Raw genomic sequence first — 8,323 nt, forward strand, 5'->3', positions numbered from 1 at the left:
TATCTTGTAAGGTGTGGATTTCTATAGATGCAACACACACACACACACTCAGCTTTACAATTTGTACTGATATACATAATTTGCCGCTATTGGCCCAGCGACAGATTTGAAAATGTGTTTGAAAGTGGATGAAGAAGTATGTTTTTCCCTATCTTAGAGAGAGAGAGAGAGAGAGAGAGAAAGAGAGAGTGAGAGAAAGCGAGAGAGAGAGAGAGAAAGAGAGAGAGAGTGTGTGTGTGTGTGTGTGTGTGTGTGTGCGTGCGTGCGTGTGTATGTGTATAAGAAAAGGTAAGTTTAAAAAGAACAATTCAAACTTTTTGCAGGGTTCAAAATGAGAGAAAGGGTGATTTCTAATAAGGACTCATCATATTCATGAAAATCAGCCAAAACAGGTAATAAGAATATGAAAATAATATTTGAAGAGATTCATTAAAATTTTTCTTCCATTTTTGCATTGCTTTTTGAAATGTACGTATGCATTGAAACCAGTTTTGTAATAAATCTATTTCTGTTTCAACATCTTTTCTCCATTTTTTTATATTTGTTTATGGTGTATTCTTATACCTATAACGAATCTCCTATATATGAATGTATATATATGTAAGGGTAAATGTTATTGTGAAGCAATGATAAATTTTGTGTGTAGTTACCAATTGCAACAGGTTATAAGATGAACTATGAACAGTGATCGAAGTTGTAAAGAAATATTTATTTACCGTTACTTTAATGAATGCCATACCATGACGGGTAGGTTAGTGTAATAGTATAACACAGTTTGTAAAGCATGCAAGGTAAAGAAAGTTAATTTCGGCCTGTATAGATGTGTACAAGATCTTGTGGTAGTAAACAGATAAAGATAGGGTAAGGTTACCGAGAAAAGCAAATGAGCTAGTCAAAGTTGTATAGTGTGGGACGTTGTGTCTCATAGTTGGCTGGTTGTAATCTTCTTTCTCCCTCTGGCCTTTTTGTCTTTAGTGGCTGCCTGCTTGTGACCATGACTCGAGATGTACGTTTACTGACTAATTGAGTTGTCACTAGTTGCTTCGCTCTGTTTTCGCCAAGTGACTACTAACCGTTTTGCTTGGGGTCTCCTGTTTTTATAAATATCTAGAAGGATAGATATATTATTGAGAACAATGGATTTAGTTGGTGGTCCTATTATCTCTATTCTTGATTTTGGTGATGTAGAAGAGGTTAGAAAGGGTCAAGTGGTGAAGACATTGTTTCGGCCTAGCTAAAGGCATCTGGAAAATATTAAGCTGCTGTCAGAGAAAAACTATTGTTCCAGCGTGGGAAAAGTTCTGTTGCAGTGTTGATTTAAATTTGGCTATAATGGATCGAATCCACTTCATGCATGCAAGATCCACTACATCACTCTCTTTGCCAGTGAGGTTCCTGGGAGGGAAGCGAACGAACAAAAGAGACAAAGAAATGCATGATAAATGCCCTGGAATGGTTGAGGAGAAATTTCGCATATCAGGAGAGAGGATCGTTGAAGTGTATACAGGACAGTGTCGCCTTGCGTGCTAAAATGTGTGCAGTCAGTGACTGGGCAGTACAGCAAATGGGCGCGTGTGTGCGCGTGAGGGCGTATACAGGAGTGCAGTGGCACGTTTCAAAATTGAGTTCAGGGGAGCGAGTGAGTGCATTCTCAATCCGTGATATGAAAGAACTTCCTGCAGGGTTGCAGTGTGTGAAATGCCTTGAAGGTGAAATGCCCGAAGTGAAATGCATCTGGTGCTGTTGTCGTGGTTAATTGCTGAGTTAGCAAGGTCGACAGTGTAAGCATGCTGAAGTGATGAGCGAGACAGATCATTTTCTCTGTTAATTACGTGACCAAACAGGGGTCTAACGGAGGAAATTAATGTCTAAACATGAGCGCAGAGCATGTGAACATCCAACGTGCTTTGAGTTGGGATTGGAATTGAGCTGACGCAGGACTTTTGCAAAACAAGCAAGTAGTAGATATGCATAACAGAGGTGCATGTGCATGCGTGCAATAGGGCTTGCAAGGCTGAGGCTAATGCTAGTGCATTGATTACAAATACAGTGTACAGTATTGAATATGCCAGTGATTAATGCAGTAAGGCTGAAGTTACCAGCCGGTGCATGAGGTATTATAAGCCTCGATCGTGCAGGAACAAAAGTGTGGCATGCTGGCGAATTGTAAGGGACAAACAACTTTCTCTGTGTATGTGTGACCGACATAGAGTCTTACAAAGATGAGTTGTGTCTACAAGGGCGCAGATAGCATGGAAAACAAGCAAGATAGGCATGTGCGGTGCATGAATGTGACAGCGATAGCATTTGTGTGTTTATGAACCGTATGTGCAGATGCGTGTGCAAGGCCAAGCACTGAGGAAAGGTGCATGCGGGTGTGTATGCAACAATACTTTTTCAAAGTGAACGAAAAAAAGTACATGCAAAATATGAATCAAATTGAGAAGGCACGCAGACAAAAAAATTCAGGTTATGAATAAATGTTCAGGTTATGCATAAATGTTCCGTTCATGACTAAAATGTTCAGTTCATGAATAACATGTTCAATTTATGAATAAAATGTTCAGTTCATTTGAGTCTGATTGAATGTAAGCAGGATGAATTTTAATTTAATATGAGAAACAGAAAATTGAATTAATGCTATATAAGTGTTACAGGTATAGTCCTTGTGAAGTTCAGTGGAAAGAAAAATATAAATAAATTTTGTAGCTGTTCATGTGGATATTGAAGCATTGGTGCCTGTAAATCACTGACCTAGAATCTTTTTGAAATAGCAAACTTGTATGTATTTCGCTGGCCAGTGGACTCTTTGCAGGCTTCTTGTTTGAGGGTACTGTGAAGACGTAGTACTTGCGGGAGGTGTTGATGAGACTGTGTCGGTTTGGTTCAGAGTGGACGATGATGCAGAGAATTCGGGTTCGATGATAGCTTTCTTAAGTCGATCAATACTAATAGTATTTGGCTTGCCATTTATGTCGACGACAAAGTATTTTTCCCTTCTTTGTAGTACTCTGTAGGGTCCAGAATACGGTGGACGGATTTGCGATGGTATTCCATCATTCCGGATAAAAACGTGCGTCCATTGGTTAATGTCCGAGGGAACAGAAGTGTTGGTTTTCTGCGAACGGGGTGCGTTAAGTGAGAGATGGGATATATGTGCACGGAGACGATGTACATAAAATGTGGGATCAGGAATATCCCTTGGAGGAACTGGAGGAAATGGATGTGTTGAAAACGTGCATCCGGTGTTGTGAAAGTGCCGAGAGGTGATTTTACATGTCGCTGTATTTTCACCTTTTGGCAGGCAGCGCAACTCTCAACCCAAGCGCGAATGTCCTTGTTAATGTTCGTCCACACAAAACGAGTTCTTATTATCTTCTGTGTGGCACGAATGCCGGGATGTGATAGACAGTGAAGGGCAGTGAAAACACTTCGTCGGTGTTGTTCGGGGACGTAAGGATGTTCGTGGCCAGTGGATGTATCACACCATATATGAGAGGTAGAAGAAGATAATAGTAACAACTAGAATTTGAGGGAATTCCGTAGCCTACTAAGCTCTTCGTTGTTTTCCTGATCTGCCGCGATCAGCTTGAGATCGATTGTCTCCGGGGTGTGCAGAGCGTTAAGGTGGACGCGTGAAAGCGCGTCTGCTGCTGTGTTGTTGGATCCTTTGATATGCCGAATATCTGTGGAATATTGGGCGATGAAGTCGAGGTGACAAACTTTTCTAGGAGAATGGCAGTCGGGTTTCTTCCTGAATGCATATACCAGCGGCTTATGGTCCGTGTAAATGCTGAAAACGGATCCTTCTAACATATGGCGGAAGTGTTTTACAGACAGATACGCAGCCAGTAGCTCATGTCCAAAAGTACTATATTTCATCTCCGCAGGTTGAAGTCGCTTGGAGAAAAATGATAATGGCTACCAAACACCATCAACCAACTGCTGAAGGACACCGCCGACTCTGGACATGGACACGTCAACTAGTAAACTGAGTGGGGCACCTGGTTTGGGGTAGACTAGCATCATGGCCTTAGCTAGCATATCTTTTAGTTTATTAAATGAGGCCAGCTCTTCGTCGCTTAACGATATGGCCTGTCTCTTCTTTGTTTTCTTGCGCAGTACATCGGTAAGTGGTTGAGCCACCTCAGCGCAGTGTGGTAGGAAATGCCGGAAGAAGTTAATCAGACCCAAATATTCGCGGAGCTTCCAAAGTGACGTAGGAATGGGGAAATCGACTATCACCTCCACCTTTTTGGGTAGGGGCCGGATTCCGTCCTTGTCAATGATATGGCCAAGGAAAGGTAGAGACGAGACACCAAAAATACACTTACTGGTGTTGATTACGATGCCGTAGTCATTTACCCGCTGGAATACTTGCTCTAAATGCTTTTCATGTTCGGCTTCGGATTTACTTGCTACCAATATATCGTCGATGTATGCATACACGAAAGGTAAACCCCTAGTTATGGTATCCATAAAGCGCTGGAATGTCTGCGCTGCATTACGGAGACTGAAAGGCATCCGCAAAAACTCAAATAGCCCGAAGGGCGTGCAAATTGCCGTTTATATATATATATATATTAGAAAAAATAATAAGGTACTCAGATATCTGGATGGTTGTAGATTTACAGATTTTTATTAATATGTCACATATTTTATAAATATTAGCGCTTGCACCTATTCTTGTCGAGTTTTCAAATATTTGAAATATATTTTCTAATATATAATTCCTGTACATCACCCTCCAAACCTTCCAATATGTATATATGTATATATATATATATATATACATATAAGTGTGTGTGTATATAAAAATTAACAGAATGAGATAAAAAAGCCAAGGCTGTGAGCAGTTTTCAGAACATTTATAAAGAGGTCTTACAGCTATTTCTGGAATATTTTATATATCCCTTCATCAGAGATGGTGTGAGAAAATGTTCAGGCAATAGTTATTATAGAGAAGATATGAAATACAGAGTGAAGTAGAGGAATGAAAACAGACGTGAGATACATAAGGAAATTGTATTTGCAGTTCCATTATTTAAGCAGAATGGTGTATATATAAGTTTCTTGTACCTTGTGTGTGAGTTCCAATGGTGTTTATAATTGGTTATTTCAAGCATAGTCTTGTAAATTTATCTATTTATTTTATTCTTACTGTACTCCTATTTTTATTTTTATTTTATTTTTGTTATTATTTCTTACTGTATATTTGTGTGGAACTTTTTGTGAATCTCTGAAGAGACTCCGGCAGGAGCTATTCGGATAGAATGGGGCATGCCAACACTAGGCCGAAACAGCTGTAAGCTTATGTTTATTCTCAAATTCCTAACGTACTTTATATTTGTAAACCCGATTGTCAATATAACATGGTTTGTTATAAACATTTGTATTTTGTGGTTTTTTGTCATTTTAGTTACAAAATAAGTTAATGAATTCAACGGAATACACTGTCTGCAAGTCGTTGGGTACACCATATTATCCCCCATTTTCTAATTGCTATATATATATATATATATATACATATGGGTATATATATATATATGTGTGTGTGTGTGTGTGTGTATGCATATGAGTACATACATATATATATCTGTGTGTGTGAATGTGCACATGTCTGTGTATATATTTTTATGTATGTATAGATGCGTGTATCTGTGTATACATATATGTATGTATATGTGTATGTGTGTGTGTGTGTGTGTGTGTGTGTGTGTGTGTGTGTGTGTATTTAATTTCAACTCATGTAAAGGACGTATCAATAAATCTCCCTAAATATATAAAGTGGTAGCATTACTTAACATAATTGCATTGAAGCCTTGTTATTTATTATTATACTGAATGATTTATAAGTTTCTTATTCTAACTGAATGTTTTATTGGTTGAGGCAAAATATATATTTGTTTTTATACGGAATAGTTTGTAAGTTTTTGTGACTAAAGGTTTGTTATTTTAAATAGTATATTAATGTGGATATCTGAAAATTTTTTAGTGGATTAAGTTATAATATTTCACATTAAGTAGCAATGAAAATATTAGTACTGACTGTAAAATATATCATTATATTCGTAGTTAAATTTAAATAATAAATTTTAAGTACATTATCTTTATTATACTAAATGATTATGCATTTATAAATATATAAATTGAATTTATCAATTAATGATGATGATAATAATAATACAGGAATAATTTTATATAATGTCATATTGTCATCAAAAATTTTTATATTGCAAGTACGTATTTCAGGCTATTTTTCTGTAGGCAATTGATTTCCATGCTAGCATGGAAAGCGGACGTTAAACAATGATGATGATGATGATAGACGGAGGTGTCAATGTGTGGTAAGTAGCCTGCTTACAAACCACATGTTTCGGGTTCAGTTCCACTGCGTGGCATCTTGGGCAAGCATCTTTTACTATAGTAATTTAGTATTTTGTAATAGGAATATTGTTCATATAAATACGAATAAATAAAATCGAACTAAATTTGACGACTGGCACCCATGCCAACGTCATCTCCTTCATTGGACACGAAACTTGGCTTGCGAAGACCTGTTGGGGCAAGCGAAAGTGAAATCGTGATGGCACCTGTGCCCAGCATCACCTTTCTAGCACTTGTGCCGGTGGCACATGTAAAGACATTCGAGCGAGATCGTTGCCAGTACCGCTGGACTGGCTCCTGTGCAGGTGGCATGAAAAATACACCATTTTGAGCGTGACCATTGCCAGTACCGCCTGACTGGCCTTCGTGCCAGTGGCACGTAAAAGCACCCACTACACTCTCGGATTAGTTGGCGTTAGGAAGGACTTCCAGCTGTAGAAACTCTACCAAATCAGATTGGAGCCTGGTGAAGCTATCTGGTTTACCAGTCCTCAGTCAAATCGTCCAACCCATGCTAGCATGGAAAACGGACGTTAAACAATGATGATGATGATGAAACTAGAACAATTATTATATATATCATTTTAAATAACCATACATATATGTATTCATTGTAGCACCTATTTCATTTAATATGGTTTATAATATGGTGTACTTTCAAGCTTGTATATATAAGATTATTTATAGCAGAATATAACTAATGCCTTGCTCTAATTTCGTTCCTTCTGAAAAACTTAGTAAAATGATATTTTTTTTTTATAGTTTATTTTATAATATAGTCTATAATTATCATAAGTCTATGTTTTTGTTTATTTTATTTAGAGAGTTTTTCCCTCTGATAAACTATTGGAGATATATAAAAAGATTCTATGACCGTTGTGAATTTTCTTTTTCTTTTCTTGCCTTTAACCCTCCAACGCGGAGTATAGGCCACTTATAATTGAATTCCATGTCGCATAATTTCTCGCTTCTGTACTTATACTCTGCCATGAATGTCCCCCTTTCTCTAGTTTCTTTTATGTTGATCTATGCTACGAGTTCTTAGGCCTACCCCTCTTTCTATATCCATCCGGATTCCACTGTAACGCACTTTTCAGTTCATTTGGTGTGTCCTTTCTAATTGTGCTACCAATCCACTTCCACTTTTTCTTAAATATTTGTTCTCTAATCAGAACTTGGTTCGTTCTTTGCCACAGCTCCACATTGCTTATGTGTTCGGGCCATCTAATTTTAAGTATACTAAGCAAGCACCTGTTGATGAATGATTGTATTTGCTTATTTGACTTAACTGTTGTTCTCCATGTCTCAGTCCCATACAATAACACCGCTTTTACGTTAGTGTTAAAAATTCTTATTTTGTTCTTTATTGAAACTACACTTGTGCTCCATACTTTTTTAACAGGTGAAAAGCGGTCCTTGCCTTACTTATTCTCGTCTTAATATCTTCGTCGGTGCCGCCTGAGAACATTATCTTACTTCCTAAATACGTAAACTCGGCTACTTTACTTAATTACTCTTTACTTAATCATTTTATCCATTTGAATTTTGTCGTTCTTTTATTGTACTTATGTATTTGAATTATCAACGCTCACGCTTCTAAACATAGATGTTTTAAATCAGTACTTTTTGGCACTTTGGCAGTCCTTTACAAGGAATTTCGTCTGTCTTTTTGAACCAAAGCCCTGAAGAGGCTTGTATACATAGATAGGAATTTTTCATAAATCAACTAATGTATATAAGTCAAAACAAATTGTTGACTTTATATGTTCTTTTTAAAATTTATGTAATTTCATATTTTTATAGTATACTAGCAGAGGCACCAGGCGTTGCTCAGGAATGAAATATATGTTTTTTTTTTAAATTTATGTAATTTCATATTTTTATAGTATACTAGCAGAGGCACCTGGCGTTGCTCGGGAATGAAATTGTTGCTTAT

Source organism: Octopus bimaculoides, chromosome 28 (genome assembly GCF_001194135.2).
Source record: "Octopus bimaculoides isolate UCB-OBI-ISO-001 chromosome 28, ASM119413v2, whole genome shotgun sequence".
In the NCBI taxonomy this organism is placed as follows: Eukaryota; Metazoa; Mollusca; class Cephalopoda; order Octopoda; family Octopodidae; genus Octopus; species Octopus bimaculoides.